The sequence below is a fragment of the Mixophyes fleayi genome, chromosome 3, assembly GCF_038048845.1.
Source record: "Mixophyes fleayi isolate aMixFle1 chromosome 3, aMixFle1.hap1, whole genome shotgun sequence".
Classification (NCBI taxonomy): Eukaryota; Metazoa; Chordata; class Amphibia; order Anura; family Limnodynastidae; genus Mixophyes; species Mixophyes fleayi.
In genome coordinates, this window is record NC_134404.1 from 143,108,418 (window position 1) to 143,131,525 (window position 23,108).

Below are 23,108 nucleotides of genomic sequence, written 5' to 3' on the forward strand. Positions count from 1 at the left end.
TCTGCAACTCCCTAGTTGAAGAGAGATGCATCCAACGATGCCAGTCCCCCAGTACTCTGAATATAGGCGGGCATCCTTTGGAGGATTATCACTCCCTGGTGGGTAAGGTGCTAAACCAAACCGAGTGTTGGGTGTGCTCTCACGTTCCTCAAGGGCAGCATAACATAGGACTAGTGCCATTCCCTCTAAACATATCCGAAGTACTCGAATTAAGGGGTGGGAGGCCCATAGAAGGGAGGTACAATAACACTAGGTCCCCTAGTCTGACGCTTCGACAATACTCCATAGGCAGATCTTTGCTGTGCCTAATCATATCTCACGCAAAGCGCCTGGAGAATTGGGAGGCTGACCTATCAGATCAGACAATGGCTCGCCACACTCATTTTAGAGAGAGACTCACAAGGTCACTACTAGGCAGGAATATTGATGGAAGTCACAAGTTAGGGCGTATAACCAAACATAAGAAGGTATCCATTGGAAAGGTCTCTACAGATAAATGTGAAAATGTCATTAATGCCGACACATGTCTAGAGCAGATGGAGACACTAGGCATGGGTAGTTTTATCAAAACTCTGTGTGACATAATTCATGTGCATACCGTCCCTTATGTTCTCCCTGAGGATGTGTACTTTGTTTGTGGAAGAAAAGCTTATTCCTGGGTGACTCCGAGTTCCAAAGGTTTGTGTTTCTTAGCTAAACTGGTTCCTGAAATCATGACTATTACTCATGAAGAAATGGTTGATATTCACAAGACTACATCACCACCATACATACACACACAGTATGAACACAGTGGCAAAAGAAATATGATTCCTGGTGAGGAACACATAGCTACAAAATTGATTAGCGAAACTACTGGTTTCCAAGTTATGGTTGCTCTAGATCTCACCAGGACCGCTCGGGGAACATTAAACTTTAAATATATCCAAGACCTAGCTAAATTAATAGATAATATCACCGAGATGTATGATGACACTTTCAGGTATACTGGAAGGGAGCTACAAGCGTACAAAAAGGAGTTGGTGCAACATAGACTGGTACTAAATTATCTAACCTCTATTACTGGTGGGTACTGTGTGACACTGGCCACCCAGCTCGGTGTCAAATGTTGCACGTACATTACTAATAATACTGATGACCCTAAAGAGGTTATAGACCGGAAGATGGATGAAATTTTGCAGCTGAAATGGGAATTTCGAAAGAGCCATAATTCTTTGTTATATGAGGTCGGGGAAAAGGTGGCGGGTTGGTTCTCATGGTTGAACCCAGCAAAATGGTTCTCCGGTCTGGGGGAGTGGGTACAGGAAATGATTGCGAGTGTAGGTAAGCTCCTTCTCCTTATACTGGGTGTCATCTTAGCAATTGGTTTAGTTGTCAAATGTGTTCCTACTGTGTTGAAGTGTGGAAAACGGTCTCAGGGGAGTAACACTGAGAAAGAGACTGAAAGGGTGGTACCAGATACTGAGATCATGGTCTGTGAAGAAGTATTGTATAATCCTGAACTTGAAACGGTGATTGGGTGATAGTTTATTACACTATCAAAGGGTGGAACTGTCGAAGTCAGCAAATTGGATAAAGTCATTTCAATTAAAGTCTAGCAAACCTGGTTGTCTTTGTCTGAAAAGAAGCGTACGGTACGCTATGACGTACAAGGGCACGCTACGGCGTGAAAGGGCGTACGCATCCACTACACGTGGCAGCAACAGTAATCGGTCTTTTACCATACATTCGCACAAACACGCATACTTATAAAATAGTACACATTAATGGTAGTTGCAACACATAGTCAGTTATGTCGAAATATAGTAGTATTTATATGTTATATCAGAGTTACATGCATATTAGTGAAATACACGGAATGGGTTAAATGAATAACATCATGAGTGGTATCATAATGAACCTTATTACATATCCTACTGTTTGGTTCACTCTGCGAGGGAATCGCAGAGTGCATACGCAAGTTATGAATGATAGGGAATTATGAACTACTTAAGACTAAGGAATCCGGGCGGGAAGAGCAGAGCATACCCCCTGCAGAGATGACCCCCTCCTTTGGATTCCTTAGGATGAACCAGCCAATGATTGACGACCCCTTGGACATTCCTGAGACCCGGACCAATAGATGCAAGCTATACCATCTTCATTGTATTACTGTATTTGATTGTGTATATAAGCAGCAGCTTGTGATCCAGAGTGCAGACATCTTGTCCCCAGACTTCAGGATTGAATGACTGCACTAGATCCAGAGCGCCTGCGATAAGTAACGGCTGTATTTACTATTACCTCGCTTGAGCATATTTTTCCACTTATTGCGAATAAATCTTTGTGCTTTGGAAACACAAATCGAGGTTCGACAATCGTTATTGGTTAGCGACAAAACGCACATAACACCGAGTACCCAGAGGAAACCCACGCAAACACAGGGATAGCATACAAACTCCACACATATAAGGCCATGGTCTAGAATTGAACTCATGACCTCGGTGCTGTGAGGCAGAAGTGCTTCACCTTTTAGTTTCCTCCTTCTCTTCCCCCGAGGGATAAACTTATCAAGTGTCGTGTTTGAAAAAGTGGAGAAGTTTCCTATAGCAACCAATCAGAGTCTAGTTATCATTTATTTAGTACAGTCTACAAAATGACAGCTAGAATGTGATTGGTTGCTGTAGGCAACATCTCCACTTTTTTAAATCTGCAGTTTGATAAATTTACACCCTAGAGTCTTGGTGCTTGCTGATCAGAAGCGACATGGATGAACCTTGGTCAGGTTGGTAAGCACAATCTTCTGATTTTATTCATTTTTGCTGGGCTACTGAATAGGAAACTTTTGATATATTAAAGGTCCTGTCCATCAAGCTTGAAACACCATTAGCACGTGTGCTGATGGGGTTTTAAGACACTGCACAGGATTTCTCATTGAAGATGCATGCAGATTTAATAAAGGGCAAAAAGCACTATTACCCATTTTGCCAGAGTCAGACTTTTCATTTTGCCTTATACATCAAAAGTTTAGTGCCAATGATAACCCTGATGGCAGTAAAATTCTACAGCTTTTGCAAAAGCAAAGGCTTCACATGTGAATTTAATTTCTTGTTCCATGTACCAGCACAATATCTGTTCTGTTATCGCCATCTCATGTTGGCAAAAAACAGATTCAAACCATTTCAAAAAATATTTTCCTTCTGGATTTTTTGAATAGAGGTTATAAAATATTTATTACATTTTTTTACAATAAATTTTATCAATTTTTAAGCTTTTTAAAAAACTTTGTTTCCACTCTAGAGGAACTGAAACCCCAAGTCTTGGAAGTTGGCTCACACAGACACACAACTGCAGATACAGACCTCAGGAAGCAGTAAGTTAACCCTAGCCTCTTATCTTCTTGATAACTTGTGGGTAACTGGATTTATATTTCTTTTAACAGAAATAAAATTCATCAAGCTCCCTGGACATTTTGATAATGCTTGTTTAGACTAGTGTTCTAAAAATTATGTTGCAATAAAAACACAAATAATCAATAAATATTTGTTTTAGATGTAGTTCTAGTGACAAGGGTATTTTCATTATAGTGAGAGATCTTTAAAAATCAGCTTTGCAATACACAACATATTTACTTCCCTGCACTGCTCTAGAAAAGCAGTATAGGGGAAGCTAGAACCCAAACTACTAACATTTATCAATTCCCTATGTCAGCGAGGCGCTCTCAGTGTCCCTGACTTAACTGTATGGATTTCAAATGCAAAATCCTATATATACATAAGGCGCTCCCTTCATACAACATAATATGAATGTCTTCAACAATCCCCAAAAATGTCCAATGATTGTGCTGATCCTGATGGTGCAAACATATTGGCACCCTCAGGATGGTTTACTCCATATACATATTCGGCTGAACACTCTAGTAGAGCGCCACAGACAGATAAACTTTATAACTTTTCTTTGTTTACTGTATGGACTTACACACAATTCCAGCAGTCAATCTTTCACTCACCTATCACACAGGTTATAGATTTGCTGAATCACCCCCATATACAACTATGATATGCCACCGCATATTGAATAAAGGCAATAAAATCCCTATATGCTATCACACCCTATGCTCCTTGTTACACACAAGTTAGCAAAGCATACACCAGCAATGAAAGGGTTAACACATAAAAACTTTTACACAAATGTACTTGCTTGCAAACACTAGGCTTGTTAGTCAAATGCCTTAACAATTCACACACCAGCATTCAAAGGGTTGACATGGTTAAGCAATATTCTTCATAAAAGGCTAATGGATTTGTTAGAGTATCAAAACTTATTACATTTTATATTTAATATACAAAGGTACAGGGTATTTGGATATAATAAAAAACATTTGGATATAGTAAAATACAAGAAATAAATGCAATACCTTTACAAAAAAACAAATGTATGAAATTACAGGGAATACAACTTACATATGATAATATGTATACCTGGGGCAAGGCAAAATGAAATGGGCAGTCCTTCAATTAGATTGAGACCCCAAGAGATGACCATCTACTCTCTACAACACATGGAAATTATGCAGGATTAACTGGGAGGGAATTCAGAGGGGCAATGCATATGTTAATGTGAAGAAGAAAATGTCCCCTAGGTGTCAATTATAGTTTGTCCAAAAATAGTCCAAAATAAATAACCTTCCATATCTTTTCTTGGAAATATCTAAAGACATAATTCCTCCTTCAATAAATCATTCATAATTTCCAGCACATTTACATGTCAAATATGATGGAATTACAACAATATCAAATATCATTCAGAAAAACATGTGACTACTATGGTTTTCCTGTGCAGTTGGTATAGTACAGAGTGGCGCACCGATATCCCAAAATATGAAATATAAAGGCATGGTCTTTGAAGTTAATATTGTCTATATTTAGAATTGACCTAATAGGTTCCTCCAGAATATAGCTTTCCCTGATTTACACCTTACACCTAGTGATTTATTTGTTTATACAATACCTTAATTAGACAATCTACTCTAAATAGGAAAAGACATGCATGTTCAAATGGGGTGCATGACTGGGATCTGCATATGTGAATTTAGCTTATTGAAAAAATGCTTGAGCTTAGCTTAATTACCTAATTACCTCTCTTAGGCTAGGGACACACTACAACAAAATTCTGTTGATACGATATTTTACCAATTTTACTAAAAAACAGAAAAATCCTGATCAGCATGCGATTCATGTGTATACACTACATCTGATAACCTTTGTGCTCTCCATCTGTCATAAAGTCGGCTAGATCTGTGGTAGGTGGTCAAGATCAGTGACAGGTGGTCACACAAATCCGATGTCAAGAGCTGTAAAAAAAATGATTCCCATTGTGTAGCCTATTTCCTATTCCTAACCCCTCTCCTGCTGTTCTCAGGTGTTTGTTTACTGCCCTTCCTGCACAATTGATGGTTATAAGGCTATGCATAAAAGAAGGTACATGAGTGCAAGGCTGGCATTACAGGGGTTAATTATAGCGACCCCCCTGCTCTCCCCCCGTCTCTGCAGATAGTGTGCTGGGGAGATTAGGATCAGACAGGTAACGGAGGGAAGATTTATGCTGGGAACACTGTCTACAAGTGTATAAATGTCAGTTTGTTATGTCAGATCAGAATGTGAAACTTGTACACACAGATCTGCACACTTTTGACCAAGAGAATCTGCTGATTTGTGATGCGCTGCCGATGAATGGTCAATCTGTGCCCCTGCCGCTGTTTCTGTGACTTGTAGTTCTACAAGTCACAGGTTGTGCTAGGCATCGGATTACTGGTATTAGCAGCATGTGCTGGGTCAGGGTCGGAGCCGTGGACTCAGACTTGGCTGTTGAGGTTAGGTTGAGGTTACAGACTGGACAAGCACAGCAAAAGCAAAGAGTGCAGTGAGTAGGAGAGAGAGGGGTGGCAGGAGAAAAGCAGAGAGAGAATGAAAATGAGAGGGAGATTAAAATATAAGAGGAGGGAAATAGAGAGAGTAAAGGTGATAACCTTAGAGACAGAGGGAGGAAATTTACCTTCATGATCATTGACCTAAAGACGGGTCATTGATCTAGAGACGGGACATGTGCAAACTGCGGACAGGTTTGATATGCATACAGACAGCTAGCAGGTTTGATGCTCTGCTGCAAAGAGCTTAACTTCAGATGTCCTTCCAAATTCTGCAGAGTACATACACACTGCAGAATTGGACTGAAATTGTTCATAGCTTTTTTAAACAGAACTACCAATCAGATCAAACTTGATCTTTGCTTTGGAACAATGATCGTTCAACGTTCCAGGGTACACACTACCGCAATATCTGGCCAACCACTCGTTTCTCGTCTGATTGGCCCGATAATTGGCTGAAAACAATGTAGTGTGTACCTAGCCTTACTGACCAAATGTTTGTAAACACTTTTATCTGAGGTGAAATCATGTACATCCCTATTCATCAATTCAATATTATAACTTCAGTGTTGTAAAATTACAATGCACTGCATGCTATGACAGAGGGCAAGCTAGAACTTGTCATTCCAAGGCAGCTGGAATGCCACAGGGTACACTGCCATACAGCCAGCCACATAATACACTTAAAGTTGAACTGTCATCATAGAGATGGCCCACCACTCATACAATTGTGGCCAGTCCTGTGTGCTCACCAGCCAGGCTAAAATTTGTTAGCCAGTCCCAGTTCAGAAGCCATCCTAAACTAGTATTATACCCCATGTCCCTTCTGTCACTGTCTTCAAAGAAAAAAGTCTTGAAAAGTTTGTTGTGTTCTCAAATAACAGTTATGTTTAAAGTAATAAAGAAACCCTTATATTCCAACATGGTTGAATCTTTCAAACTTGCAAAAGTTCAAGAATTTCCTGTGACTTTATGAAGTTTTACAAAGAATCAACAAACTAGATTAAGAACTGTTTTCAAAATGGTTTGAACATAGCTAATCATAAACCATTATTACAGAAATACACAAAATATAGTTTATAATAATATAGTAATGTCATGATTATAGTCTGACCAGGATAATTTTGAAAATAGAATGTTAATGTTTCCCACAATGTCATTTTACTGTCACTTACCTGCTGCTGAAAGCTGCACTATTATAAACTATGTTTGTCTGCTTATTGTCTTTTATCATGTTGTTGATCTGTTTGATCCATTGCTATCAAATTGAGGAGATTTTCTAGCTTGATTTACAACCCTTAGTTTATTAACACTTGTGGGATACTGTATGAAATGTCTTATTAGCATCTGAATAAGCTATTTCTACTGATCCATTCTGAGCTATCACATTACTTACCAAGTCAAAAAATGTTATGCCCAAGTATAAATTCATGTTGTACTAGCAAAATAGCTTCACTGACAATTTTTTTTAAAGTAGTGGTATTAATATTCCTACTATTGATGGGAGGCTTAAAGGTCTATAGTTTTTGTGAAGTGGAAATATATTTGGCATTCTTCAATCACCTACTAATACATCTGTCAGCAGAAATTGGTTAAAAAGTTTAGCTAATGACAATGCAAGCACTATACCAATTTTTTTCAATATTTGCAGATTTACTTTATAAACATATTGACTTTTCTACTTTTCCTTTTGTTTTTTACTAATATATCTGGCACCAAATTTGTTGCATTTAATAATGTATTGTTTCGTTCATTCTAATGTACCTGTTACAAGTTCTTACAATCAGTTCAGTTGGCTTATTTGAAAACCGCAAAATTATACAAATAGGGCTTCATATAGGGGAATATTTATCAAAGGGAGAAAAGCATTATCTCCATTGAAAATGGGTACTTTAGCTGGTGATCGGACTTATAAATATGAAGGGGTTAACACCAGCAATAGCATTGCTACCAGAGATATCCACTGCCAGTATTCTCCAGCAATAGTCTTGCGTATGCAAAGTATGGGGAAGCCTAGATAACATGTACTACTGCAATCCTCCATTCGCTATCGCCATGTCAGGATGGATACATTAATAAGAAATTGCGGTGATAACAAATTTTGTATTGATCGGATAAGCAGCAATAAAAAATGATTGTTATCACCGCAGATTAATAAATGGGGCTATAGAGTTTTGAGTTAAACCCAGCTAAACAGTGCAAATTTGCACCTGGACAACCCAGTAGAAAACCATTTCTAATTCTGTCTACACCTTTTAAATTTGCCTCCCTCACAGTGCAGCATGCAACCTTTAGCTAGATTTACAACTAATTCTAAATAATGCTCATTTAAAATCATACCACTTAAATCCAAACCACTTAAAACCATACCACTTTCCCTTAACCTATCACTATTATCAGTAACCTTTTCATCATGTTTATTATTACTATCATTTAGTTTTAAAACAGTATGGTTGCCAATGCAGATTTAAAAAGGTTTGCTTTTATTGTACATTTATTATTTTCAAATGCACATTTTTTTTTTATTTTACAAACTTTATTTTACATTCTTAAAAAAAGGATATATAAACCAAGCAGTTTGCCTCTCTATAAAAACAAAGTGAATCATGATTTGGCAAGAAATAAACAGACTATTATCATGAAGCATAAAGCAAAGAGTGACATTGTTAAATGAGAAGTTATTGTTGTAATTAATGTTACTGAAAGAGCTGGAGCAGTGTTCACATTGTGTTTTAATGTAGAACAAAAAAGTACTGCCCTGCTGCTCACTGCATTGAGATTAAAACAATGTTTAGCACAATTTGAAATGAAGCCTTGGCTATAATTTAAACTGGGAAAAAAAGCTGACAGTATTCTTCCATTGTTCAACATGGCCCATCCTATTTATTTTTTCTTCTGTCTCCTCTGGCAATGTTCCTCATTGTTCAGTACATTGTTAAACAAAGTCTAGTTTGCAGAAAAGTGGACATATTTAATTAAAAACACCAAAACACGGTTCAACAGATACATAGCTATTTGTACAGAAGTAGAATATTTTATCAATGCAACTAAATGCATATATTTCAACACAGAGATTAGATGTTCTATATAGATTAGTCTTCTATTCTGATTTTTTGTAAATCGTATTGTGTGACATTTACAAACCGTAAGACATGGGTTTTACTGTGAGTGACAGATAGATATAGTAATTATTTAAGCATACAATGCATCCACAATAATGTGAGTCTGCCAGGAACGTCACATTCTTTAAAGTTATATTTTACGGCAGTCTCAAAGCTCAATTATAAAAACAGGCATTTGGTCATTAGTTTACACTAAGTATAGAATACACTAATATTATAATATTATATAAAATTATTATATATAATACATTATATTATGAAACTAACAATTACTTACACCTGTCTCCTAAGCAATTAAATTGTTCATAGAGATCTAAATACGTGTCTTCATTCCACTCTGGTGTTTAAAACGTTTATGCTTCTGTATCCAGTAGTATCTGTGGCGCCTTATAAATAATTAAATAAATAATAATAATAGAAAAATACTACGATACAGGACTGAACACCTATCCATGTTTAAGCAATTTGCTGGTGAGTATTTGTAATAGTATAAGTAGAACCGTAATATGGGCAGTGTGAACCCTCATGGTGCAAAGCCAAGGGGGTACCTTATCCGTCTGGCATTTGCCCCATTACCTTGCACACAACAGGGCACCATAACAATTTTTGAGTGTCCCCCAACTGCACCTCTGTTCCTCCTCCAATGGGCAGTGGTGACTGAGCAGTCTCCTTCTCCTCTCTGTACATGGAGGGGGGTCAGCAACGCTGCTTTTCTCTTGTCTGGGCCAGCCTCTCAGCCCTTCCCCTCTCTGTACCAGCCTCTGTCCTTCCCCATCTTCACCAGTCTCTTTACTCAGTTACTGTCTATGCCAGCCTCCCTGCCCTTCCCCTGTCTATGCCAGTCTCCCTGCCCTTCCACTGTCTGTGCCAGTTTCTCTGCCCTTCCCCATTCTTCTCTAGCCTCACTGCCTTTTCCCAGTCTGCACCTTTTCTCCCTTCCCATGTTTTTCCCAGCCTCTTCTCCCTTCCCCTGTCTAAACTAGGGATGAGCGGGCTCGGATATCTGAAATCCGAGCCCACCCGAACCTTGCCGATCCGAGCCGGATCCGAGACAGATCCAGGTATTCCCGCCAATTGCAAAACTGAAAGCGAGGCTCCGAGTCATAATCCCGTTGTCAGATCTCGCGATACTCGGATTATATAAATTCCCCGCTGGCCGCCGCCATCTTCACTCAGGCATTGATCAGGGTAGAGGGAGGTTGTGTTAGGTGGTCCTCTGCCCTGTTATATCCTGTGCTGTGCTGTGCTGTGCTCAGTCCAGTGTGCTGTGTCCTGTGCTCTGTCCTTCTGAGTTCAGTGGTGCTGCTGGGTTCTGTGCTGTGTCCTGTTCAGTCCAGTGGTGCTGTGTCCTGTGCTCTGTCCTTCTGAGTTCAGTGGTGCTGCTGGGTTCTGTGCTGTGTCCTGTTCAGTCCAGTGGTGCTGTGTCCTGTGCTCTGTCCTTCTGAGTTCAGTAGTGCTGCTGGGTCCTGTGCTGTGTCCTGTTCAGTCCAGTGGTGCTGTGTCCTGTGCTCTGTCCTTCTAAGGGCATTGTTATTTCCCCATTATTCCCAAGTTATAAAATTTTTTAAAAAAAGTTATAAAAATAAATAAATAATAATAATTAAAAAAAAAAGAAATTAAAGAAAAATATCCAAAAACAATCCTGCAGTATAAGTCCATTGGTACTGCAATATTACAAAGTTCACTGATTCTGCAGTATAAGTCCACCAGTGGTACTGCAATATTGCAAAGTTCACTGATTCTGCAGTATAAGTCCAGTGGTACTGCAATATTACAAAGTTCACTGATTCTGCAGTATAAGTCCAGTGGTACTCTCCTGTGCCGCATATAATTTTTAAAGGCTTTGCCGAGTGTGTGTGGCTTAGGGGTACGCTCTCTTGTGCTACATATAATGGAAAACAAAAATTTGGAGGATAAAGCTGCTAGGAAAAAGCTCAGTTTTCCTAAAAGACCCGCTGGCGGGGATGCTGATAACATCTGGTCCAGACTGAAGGACCTGCCAATCATTGCAGACATGTTTACTGTTGCTGCATTGGATGCTGTCACAATAGAAAAAATGGTGGAGGATTATTATGCTGACACCATCCAAATAGACATGTCAGACAGTTCATATTGTTACTGGCAGGAAAAAAAGGCAGTTTGGAAGCCCCTGTACAAACTGGCTCTATTTTACCTGAGTTGTCCCCCCTCCAGTGTGTACTTGGAAAGAGTTTTTAGTGGAGCGGGGAACCTGGTCAGTGAGCGGCGAAGGAGGTTGCTTCCTCAGAACGTTGAAAAAATGATGTTTATAAAAATGAATAATCAATTCCTCAATGAAGTACAGCACTGCCCTCCAGATAGTACAGAGGGACCTGTGGTTGTGGAGTACATCGGGGACGAATTGATAATGTGTGAGGAGGAGGAAGTACACACTGTAGGGGGAGAGGAATCAGAGGTTGAGGATGAGGACGACATCTTTCCTCAGTAGAGCCTGTTTAGTTTGTACAGGGAGAGATTAATTGTTTTTTTGGTGTGGGGGCCCAAACAAACCAATCATTTCAGCCACAGTTGTTTGGTAGGCCCTGTCGCTGAAATGATTGGTTTGTTAAAGTGTGCATGTCCTATTTCAACAACATAAGGGTGGGTGGGAGGGCCCAAGGACAATTCCATCTTGCAACTCTTTTTTTGGCATTATGTGACCATTCAACAGTCGTTTGCCATGTTCAAAAAGTAAAACAAAATGTCAACAAATTCAAAAAATTAAACCAAAAGTAAAATGCCCTGTCATAATTTAAAACCAGAGGTATTGACGTGCTAGAACTACTGTAGTGTTTATATGTTATAAACACTACACTTGGAAGTTGGAGGAGGTATTGTGGCCCCGGTACCAAATTTAGTACCGGGGCCACTCCACTATGCAGTCCAGATAGAGGTGTATAAGATATTAAACAACGTTGACTGTTGCTGCAAAATTTTTAAATAATATTGTGGGGAACACTACACTATGCAGTCCATAAACTTTTTTGGTAGAATTCAGACCCGTGGAGGGTTTTTTAATTATATTGTGGCCCCGGTAAAAAGTTGTGTACCGGGGCCACCCCACTACGCAGTCAAGAAACTTTTTTTTTGGAATTCAGACCCGTGGAGGGTTTTTTAATTATATTGTAGGGACCACTCCTCTACGCAGTCCAGGTACAATTTTTGGTGGGATTCAGACCATTTGAGGGTTTTTAAATTATATTGTGGGGACCACTCCTCTGCGCAGTCCAGGTACAATTTTTGGTGTAATTAAGACCAGTTGATGGTTTTCTTATTATATTGTGGGGACCACTCCTCTACGCAGTCCAGGTACAATTTTTGGTGTAATTAAGACCAGTTGATGGTTTTCTTATTATATTGTGGGGACCACTCCACTACGCAGTCGAGAAAGATACCTCGTTGCAACATTTTGGACTAATAACAATATTGTTAGGTGTTCAGAATACACTGTAAATTAGTGGAAATGATTGTTATTGAATGTTATTGAGGGTAATAATAGCGTAGGAGTGAAAATAAGCCCAAAAACTTGATTTTTGAACCTTTTATGCTTTTTTCAAAAAAAATCCGAATCCAAAACCTTAAATCCGAACCAAAACCTTTCGGCAGGTCTTTTGAGAGACAAATCCGAACCCAAAACCTCAAGCAAATCTGAATCCAAAACACAAAACACGAGACACCAAAAGTCGCCGGTGCACATCCCTAGTCTAAACCAGCTCTCTCTGCCATTCCTGTATATGTGCCAGCCTACCTACCTTTCCTCTGTCTACGCCAACTTCTTCAACCGTCCCCTGTCTGCACCAGCTCCTTTGTCCTTCCACTATCTATGCAAGTTTATCTACACTTCCCTTTTTACATCTGTCTTCTGTCACTCCCCTGTATTCTAGAGGCATTATGCCATTCTTCTGTCTGTGCAGTCTATTTCCACCTCATCTCTCTGTGTCAGTCTCACTTCACATCTGCACAATTCTCTCTGCCATTCCTCTGTCTATGTCAGTCTCTCCCCCTCTGTCTTAGCATGTGTGTCTTTGTGAGTGCATCTATGTCTCTTCTTTGTGTGTGTCTTTCTCTATTTGAATATCTCTTTGACTTCATTGTGGATTAAATATACATATTTATTAAATGTGAATGCTAGTAATTTAATTTCGGGGCTGGTTTGGGGAAGGAGGCCTATGTATTAAACAAAAAAATTATATTAATTTAATGTTGGACTTGTTGGGGGTAAGGTGACCTAGAGTACTGCTCTGCTTTCCAGGAAGTGATTAGTTACAGTCTCTTTTCCATAAAGATCTTAAGCAGCAGCACCAGTTAGTCAAGGTTGCAAGAACATATAAGTGAGAGCAGCACAGGGCTGGAAAGCTGTCTAGTGCTCGTAAAAGTCTAGGCGCTTCCGCTAGGAGGTAGAATTTACTCACAGAAACTATATGCGTGTGTTTGTGCGCCAGTGTTCTTTCTCACCCAGGGTACTAAAATGTCCAGTTATGGCTCTGTGTAGAGGATTGTATTTTAATACTCTGTTTCCATAATTTGTGTGTCCTTTATATTTAGGAAAGTTGTGACAATTTGTATGCAATGTAAAATTTTATCCAGACTTGTATGACTTTTGGGCAAGGCCACCAAATGTCGATAAAACTATCTCTGTCAAAATAATTTTGTGACCAGTTACTAGGATGATTTGACTTTATAAACTGCCTTTTTGCTAATCTATGCAATGTGACATATTGTATATAAGCCTTTGCCAATTTTATCTATTATAGATTTACATTTCTTATCAGGGTTTTGCTTTTCAGTCATAGGGGTCTATTTATCAAATAGACAAAAGCCCTATGTCATGTGAAAATTGAGGGTTTTTACAGAGCCTATTGTTTCTGCCAAAGACCTTTCCTGATAATAAAAAGTCTTCATCGGCGGCCTCCTATTTATCATGGACAACCGATGTCCTCCAATTGCTAACGCTATCTCAGGATATGAGTAGTCGGTTTGCCAAAAGGAAATTTTTTTTTATAGCTTTAAATGCCACCGGTGCTGCAATGCTCCATTCCCCTGGTGATATATTTTAATAAATTGCCATATAAAAGCTTTTCTATCGCTGAAAAGCTATACAAAATCTGATTCTTGAAGGAGTCTTGATAACTAGACCCCAAAGGCTCCTTCCTAGTGCTTCATACTACCAATTTCCCTCAATACAAGTGGCTATTAATTTATATGGTACTAATGATAAAACTTCTTCTTTGCCATCAGGTTAGGCCTAGTTTATCAAATATGTGCAGGTTATAGATTTTATTTAGAATAGGGAGGCATGTATATTATTTTGAATGTTACTATATGTAATTGGATCAAATTGTAACTTATGTCTTGTGGTACTTCAGATTCTCACATAACACATAATACAATTGATAAACATAGTTTATATAAACTATATCTTGTTTATTTGTACATGTGTTATTGATAGCTGAAGAGTATGTTCAGGTAATACAATATTGCATGTGCTTTATTTTAGGAACAACAGTAAGTGAATACCTGGGTACATTCCACTCATCAATATTACATTTGCCTGTCAATGCCATAAACTTCTCCTGTTTCATTTTTCATAATAAAATAAGGGTTTTCTGCTTTTTACAGTCATTTTTATTTAATCACTGTGACTTTCATGCCGGTGTTTAGTTATTTATATTTTTATAATTTATATCTCTCTAAAACTTTGACATTTCTTAAGAAAGATTGAGTATTGCTTGAGATTTCTGATAAAAAAAATGATTTATTTCAAAACTATATGTTTAATTATTGATCTGTGCAAGAATTTAGAAGAGTATTGGAACACATGAGACATGATGACTGGTTAGGGCAGCCATAGAAAATAATTGGTGGAGAAATGTTGAGAAAGACTTGGATAAGGGACTAGACCTCTCAAAAGTGTTGGATCAGAAAGAAACATATGAATAATGGGAATTTTGAGGAGAGGTAGGCAGTTCTATGGAAGACATAGCAGACATTTTGGAGATATAAGTGAGAAGAGGTTATAAGAGATATGGAAGGAAGCAGATCACAGCATGAATAGCAGTGTGAAGATAGGTATCTGTAGGATGAGTACAGTACAGCATGACAGGGTTTTCTGAGAGGAACAGTTGCAAAGGATACAATACTAAATAATGCAGTATCCAGAGCAGGATACTATATTATTTACTATTGTATCCTCTGCAACAAGTCTTCTTAGAGCAGCACATGCACCTCATTTCAGATTCCTCAAGCAGCAGCCTACATTGGATGCTCTTTGTGGTCTGGTTAATTTAAGGGCCAGCACGGGGCTCAGTGGTTAGCACTTCTGCCTCACAGCACTGGTCATGAGTTTAATTCCCAAACAGGTCCTCATCTGTGTGGAGTTTGTATGTTCTCCCTGTTTTTGCGTGGGTTTCCTCAGGGTGCTCCGGTTTCCTCCCACACTCCAAAAACATACTAGTTGGGTAATTGACTGCCGACAAAATTAATCCTAGTCTGTGTGTATGTGTTAGCGAATTTAGACTATAAGCTCCATTGGGAAAGGGACTGATGTGAATGACAAATATTCTCTGTACAGCGCTGTGGAATTGGTGGCGCTATATAAATAAATGGTGATGATGATGATGATGATTATATGTTGCACTTTCCAGTTATGCACTGTTTGTGATATAGAGATTTCTTACAGAGCTCTGGGAAGATAGTGTGCCCTAACTAGACATAACAAATATACTATACCAAGCCCAGGTGTGGCATAACAGATAACAGAAGGCTCTGTTCAGGTGAAACAACAGCATTATAAATTCTTTACTTAACCTTTGTTTTTAATATGACAAATTTCTTCAGCGCTATAAACTTTCTACAGATACTCTCATTATTTGTAGATTTTCTAATTTCTAGATGGTCTTATGGCTTTCTCTTTTTGGATAGCTTAGGCATTGTCTTGAATTGTGTTTATCTCAATTTAGGACAGCTGGCCTGTTTTTACATCTGTTTATTCATTTTTTTTTAGATATTTTTATTTATTTTGGATCAATATCGTCTATATATATATATATATATATATATATATATATATATATATAGCCCTCCCTCCTGTTCTCAGTTGCTATCTTAGAATTGAGGGCATGTGGTGAGATCGTTTGCTGCAAGTTTGAGCTCATAAATTGGGCTGTAGAGGGTTGGACAAGGTGAAAGAGGCATTATGTATTGAGATAACTGTGATTTTACTGCACACATTTTAACAGTTTATTTACAGAGCAGTCTGCTGGAATTGTGTGCTGATAAAATGGGTGTGAGAATATGAAGGTTAGACAATCAGAGACTACTAGTAGTAATAGTATTTAAGGCAATTTTCACTGACATCTGAACTATTTAGTGGCCAGAAAACAGGGTACTGTTTCATCCTGAGCATCAAAAAAAGATTTTGATTTCAGAATCCCAAGTGTTTCAATCTGAAGGCAATTGTGTGAGATGCATTATCACTGACATATTGTCAGGTCCTTACTCTCCTGTTTCATCAAAAGGACGGATGCCTTCCTCCACTGTCGGGCAGCCACGCCCGCTCTCTGCAATAGGATGCGATTTCTCGCTTGCTCTTTGCCGGTCTGTGCATACATGCCCATTGCCGGGCAATGGAACACGCTGTTCCACCTCTCCTGACCACCAAATCTAATTGTATTGACCATACAAGGCAAATTCCCACACAAATTGGTTGCCAGAATATTGGGTCACTTGTGTTCCAGCTCCAGCATTCTCCTGTCCCTGCTATTTACTATTGTGTACTCGGCTTATGTACCTATGCTGTTCCTGATTACCTCTTTTGGCATCTGATTTGGCTCCAGTGGTTACTCAGCTTAGACCTCTGCTGTTCCTGACCACTCCTTTAGCATTTGATTTGGCACCATTGACACAGGTCTGCAACCAAAAAGCTGTTTTCATAATTTTATCTATGTTTTTTGGTGCACTGAATTCGAAAATGACCACTGTTTTCTCCTGGGATGTCAGGTTTTTTCACAATCTAAATGTGCCTTGGTCAAACAGGTAGCTGGAAATCGCTAAATTTTTAATTCATCATACTTGAGGAACAAAACTGAACATGGAAAAACAAATTTATTTTCACTGCCAGTGCTCCCAAAAACATGAAAATACATGTTTATTGGTCCTACAAAATACATGTTTATGGTGATCACTGCATTGTTGAGTGTGCTTGCTAGGGCCTGCCCGGACATGTTCTTTCATGCATTAACTTGTTCTCTGATTCCTCCACAATCTTGTATTTCATTTCAGTCCTCATCCTGCTATTGTCTGTGTGGTTCAAAATTAGTGCAATGCCTCCAAGAAAGTGTGTAAATTTGCCTGACATTTTCTGTTTCATATGTGGAGAGTTCATGGTGAAAAAGCAGCAGTTGAATAAGAAAATTTATTTTGTTTATTTTAAATTAAAACTTGGTGACCAAGATAAAGTTTGGGCTCCTCATAAAGTATGTAAGCGGTGCGTCGAAGATCTTCGTAATTGGTCAAAAGGCAAGATAAAAGCTTTTCAATTTGGAATTCCTATGATGTGGCGCGAGCAAAAGAATCATAGAGATGATTGTTATTTCTGTTCCTGTGATGTGAAGGGGTACAATTCAAAGTGGAAGTGCACCATCACGTATCCCAATCTTCCTTCTGCTATTCGTCCCATTCCCCATGGTCCAGACATCCCTAAGCCCGACCCTCCTACAAACCTGGATGAAGTCAATTGGCCTGATGAGAATGGAACTGTACCTCAGCCTGAAGATGGATCAAGTTCTTCAGATGTTGAAGTTGACGAACCAAAACTTTTCTCGCAAGAGGAACTCAATGATTTGGTGAGAGACCTAGATCTACCTAAGCAATCTGCTGAATTACTTGGTTCTAGACTTAAAAGCAAAAGCTTGGTTGCTCCATGAGCTTAAAAGTCCATTTTCTCAACTCACACCTTGACTATTTTCCTGAAAATTTGGGAGCAGTGAGTGAAGAGCAGGGAGAACGTTTCCATCAAGATATAAAAGAATTGGAAAGAAGGTATCAAGGGAAATGGAGTGTTACGATGATGGCTGACTACTGCTGGATGTTGTACAGGGATCTTCCGGAAGCCACCTACAAGAGGAAAAGCTCAGAAAGAAGTTTAGAGTTTAAAAAAAGATGATTTCACAAGCAATCTACTTGAGTGTGGTGTTAATTTTGTCGTCACCTGTGCAAATGAGTTAAAAATTTTCATGTAAATAAAATATCTGCGTTGAGATTTTTTTAAACGATGACCTGCCGTTTGTTCAAAAACCTGAAGTCCCAGGACAAAACGGCTGTCATTTTTGGATTCAGCGCACCAAAAAACGTAAGAATCAGTCAACGAAACTAAAACAGCTGTCCAAAATTTATTTTTTGCAGACCTGTGTTATCTGTTTGGTTGACCACTCTGTTCTTTAACTGGGTGATTGACAACGAGAGGCAGCAACCTGCATGTCCCACACAGCAAAGCCCAAACCTCCTTGTGGGGACCATGGAGAATGCAAGGAGCGTTTTAGACTCTGGTGCTCCTTGCTCAATTGCGCCAAACACTGATCGGCAGCTGGCATCAAATTCCTATCGTAGTCGTGACACATCTGAACTACTTAGTGGACAAAAAACAGGGTGCTCTTTCACTCTGAGCAGCATCTTTCTCAAAATGTGTGTTCAGGCTCATGTTAAAGCATTCGGCCAAGTCATCACTCTAAGGAAGTTAAATTGAGAATTTAATAATTTTCACTTCTAAAAGTTGGCACATGCCTTTTATTACTTTAGACACAAAAGGGGTCCCTTGGTCTGTAAGAATCTCCTTGGGTATTACAAAGTTTGTGAACATCAGAACCAACTCTTCTTCAATGGTATTTGAGCATATGTTTCCTAGGGGTTTTGCCTCCTAATATCAGGTGGCATAGTCTAACACTACTAGGATATACTGATGTCCATGCACTGACCTATCCAGCGGACCAACAAGATCCATGTCTATGTGCTTAAAATGGGACCGGCACCATGTGAATGAGTATCAGTGGAGCCCTCTAAGCAGGTTTAGAGCAGGATTCTGACATCTTGGGCATGAATGGTAGTACATATTAATTGCCTCACATATCCCAGGCAAAAAAAACTACAAAACATCAATCACATGTTTTGTCGTCCACAAGATGGCCCCATATACAGTGGGGCATGAACATGTGGGACTAAGAACTGCTCTAATATCTTCACTTGGTAGTTACAAACCTCATACAAAAAATAATTTTAACTATGAAGTAAGCTGACTTCCAGTAGGTTTTGATGTCATTCTATACTCCATTAGCCTCAACCAAAACTTTAAGTGCATTAAGTATGGCAGCATCACATAGCTAGTTCCGTGCAAAGCTCTTCAGGGGAAAGTGTCCTGATACCAGATTGCAGTCCTCATCTTTTCTGTCTGGTGGCATCATTTCATCTGAGTTATCTCCCATCAGGAAAGTAGTTTTCACTCCTTGCCAGCGCCACTTCTAAGGATTAGATGCGCCAAAAAGATCAAACATTTCATAAATAAAAGAAAAGGAGAGAGATGGATGGCTTCTTCTAAAATACAATGTAAATGTATTTATAATCGATTTAAAAGTTAAAAAATAAAAATAAAATACACAGATCATATAAGGATAATATTAGCATATATCACGTCAATAGTAAATATTAAAGAAATCACATTTCATGTTATTAATACTATGCATGTCTAGTAACTGGTTACAACAAGCGCTTATGTAATAAGGAGGAGATGATTACTCACACAAGATGTTACAAACTGACAGTTCCTGAACTGGTATTGATAGATGGTTCAGGTTCTGTTCAATTTCAATTGAAATTCCTTCAGCTGCACTTGCTGTCCGGAGTGAAAACAACTGCTGCTATCTCTGACTGAGATGCCGGCACACTCTTCCACACTGATAGCCTTGAAGCAGCTTTCGATGTCCGTGCGGCTCTGTATGTAGCAAGCCGAATCCTTCAAACTGCACTCACTGTCCCAGGGCTCAACCATTCGTTAACTTCTCTCAGTGTGTACTTTGTTCGTTCAACCACAAAACCACAGGATTTGTCGCTTTACCTCATACACGAGGATAGAAGTAGCAATTCTGTGGTGATATTGAGGTCATGAGTGTGTCAAAATATAATAGCATATAAAACTCTATCCAGTCTTACAAGTTTCATTGCATCTCTGCAATTTCCTCAGAAACATAAGAGTAAGTGTTTTTATCCTCCACCCTAGCACTGCAAACGAATCACAACTCAACAAACCAATTACTACACCCATGTGGTACACCTGTGTGTATGTGTGCTAGAAGAAGTACCCAGATCAAATTTAACTCTGTCTGCAGCCTGTCATTGTTGCATTGTCAGATCTCGCAGGTTTTGGATTCCATTCCCAGTAGATCCAGCGCCATTGCTTATACAGAAACAGGAGGAGTAGCAGTGGTCTTGTCACTTGACAAAAATTGACTGGAAATGACTGGACATTGATGTTACTGAGGTTAATAATAATGTAGGGGAAAAAAAAGATAAAAAGGCTAAATTATGTGATTTTAGCCCAAAAAAATAGGGATTTTAGAAAAAAAAATCTGGGATCCAAAACCAAAACCAAAGCCAAAACACGAAGTTGATCCAGATCCAAAACCACAACCAAAACATGGGGGTCAGTAAACATTTCTAGTTTTTACCTTTTTCCCTATAGGAGAGGTGGGGCAAATAAGCCTTTTTGCCACTATATATATATATATATATATATATATATATATATATGTATATATATATATATATATATATATATATATATATATATATATATATATATATATAATATATATAAGCCTAGTGGCATGTGTTAGTGTGTGTGCGTGAGTGTGTGTGTGTGTGTGTGTGGAAAAAACTATTTTCTCAGAAAGGGCTCATCCAATTGACCTAAAATTTGGTATACTGACATTATTTGACAAAAAAATTATAATAGTGAAGTCAGTTAACTTCCATCATCCCCCCTTCCCCCCGTGGGAGGGGTAGTAAAGGCTAAATTTACGAGTTGAGGGCTCAAACTCTTGACCGTGTGGGTATTTATATACCAGAGCCTGTGTTTGGTCATGGACAATTGTATGTCACATTTTCACAAGTACGGAGAAGCAGTGATGTGAAAGTGCAGGTTATGAATACTGCCCTTCAAGGAAGACTGATTGAGCACAGCGATAAGGTGTTTAGCAGAAACGATGTGTATCGAGAGGTTTTAGAACAGTAAGACGATGGAGATTAAGGATGTGGCGATGAAGATGAAGGATGAGGTGATGGAGAAGAATGATGAGGTGGTGATATGTGGACAAAGCCACGTTAAAAAAGGGCGCTTACGTCGGGAAGTAACGCTCTTCCCCTGAGGAGGCCTGGCCTAGCCCCAAATGCATGACAAGAACCTTTTTAACACCTTAAGTAGCTTGATTTGAATAGAATGCATGAGTATCGTGCACGGGTTAACTTGTATATATATATATATATATATATATATATATATATATTTATATAACAGGAAGTTAAATAAGTATTGAACACATCAACATTTTTCTCAGTTAATATATATTTAATGTGGCTATTGTACATACTTACCTACTTTCTCCTTGTTTTGTCTGGGAGAGGGGCGTGCCTGGGGGGCAGGAGGGGGCGTGTCACTGCCAATCGCAGTATTTTGGCCCCGCTCCCCGTGACGTAAGTGCCTTTTTGTCGCGGGGGGCGGGGCCAAAATGACGCTATCAGTATTTACAAAGCAATCCTTCCAGCTCAACAGAAAACAGCGCTGATGACTGATACACACAATCAATATACAACCATCCGTGGGTGATAAATATATATAAACACTTTATTAAAAATGAACCATAAAATATGCAACACTGGCCAGTGGATAACAACTAGACATGTAAAAAATCAGATCAACCGACTGTGTTGACCATCAATAAGGCTGATGAACCATCAAATCGATCACTTCTGAAGAGAACCAGCTAAATGTCCCACATCGTAAAGATACTATTGTCCAATGACCCCGTACAAGGTCATGAAGTGGAGCTTCAAAATAAGTGTGGCCACACTGGTGGTGGAAATTGTACGTCACCGCGATGATGGTGAACCCCACTTCAATGCTTCTTACACATGTAGTATGGAGGAGAATATGCCATAAATGCCACAATGAGAAAACCGCCACTCCTGAATGGAAATCAAAGTCGCTAAGCTGCTTGAGCAGTAAGCGCAATACAGACCTGGTCCGATACTCAGTCCCGTATTGTGGTCTGTATGCGCACGCACCTCATACCCAGACGAACTCCAGGACCTCCGTGGTAAATATGTAGGTGAAGACGGCAATTCGTGTAAGTAGTGGAATAGCAGCTAACACAATCGTGGCACCAAATATATAGCGATAATATGGCTCAAAAAAGGCAACCTCCAAGAATCCACTAGGGATATGAGCTGGGTCATGGAATAGTGCTATCCAGCGGCTCAATGAACATCCAAATCACCTGACGCGTTTCATCACCTGCCTGGTGATTTCTTCAGAGGAAGTCCTTCCAGCTGGTTGTTTATTTTGGCTTCAGAAATCCATGCTCCATATTTTTTAAAAATAGCTTTCAACATTCAAACATGAAAAAATTTTAATTAGTCAGGCTAAAACATTTTGCGAATTGCAGGACCTTTGTTCATATCTGTGTAAAGCATGTACTTATTATAAGCAGCATTTAGAGAGTAGTCTGTAATATACACTTTTTACATTTGCCTGATTAAAATAAAATGTACAAGTATTTGTCTCATATTATAAAATAAGAAAACTTCCAAGCACACACAGTAAAAACTTTTGAAACTTGCATGGCTGACTACACCTTTAATACTGTAAAATAAATGATTACCATGTTTTATAGGATTCTAGAATGTATTCTATTTTATAAAAACCAAAGTGATTAATGAATAAAAATATTTCACAATAACACAAAATAAACTAATTAAAGTTCAAACTTGAAGAAGCCATAATACTGCATTGGTTTTGC

At 38.9% G+C, this 23,108-nt stretch overlaps 1 long non-coding RNA gene across 1 annotated transcript in view; it reads left to right on the plus strand.

Moving 5' to 3' along the window:
• The window catches only part of LOC142142787 (uncharacterized), a 66,761-nt gene that overhangs the window by 13,651 nt on the left and 30,002 nt on the right, over positions 1 to 23,108 (plus strand). Inside the window, exon 2 of the long non-coding RNA XR_012689330.1 lies at positions 3,280 to 3,352. This is a non-coding gene — a long non-coding RNA (uncharacterized LOC142142787). The remainder of the gene's footprint in view (positions 1 to 3,279; positions 3,353 to 23,108) is intronic.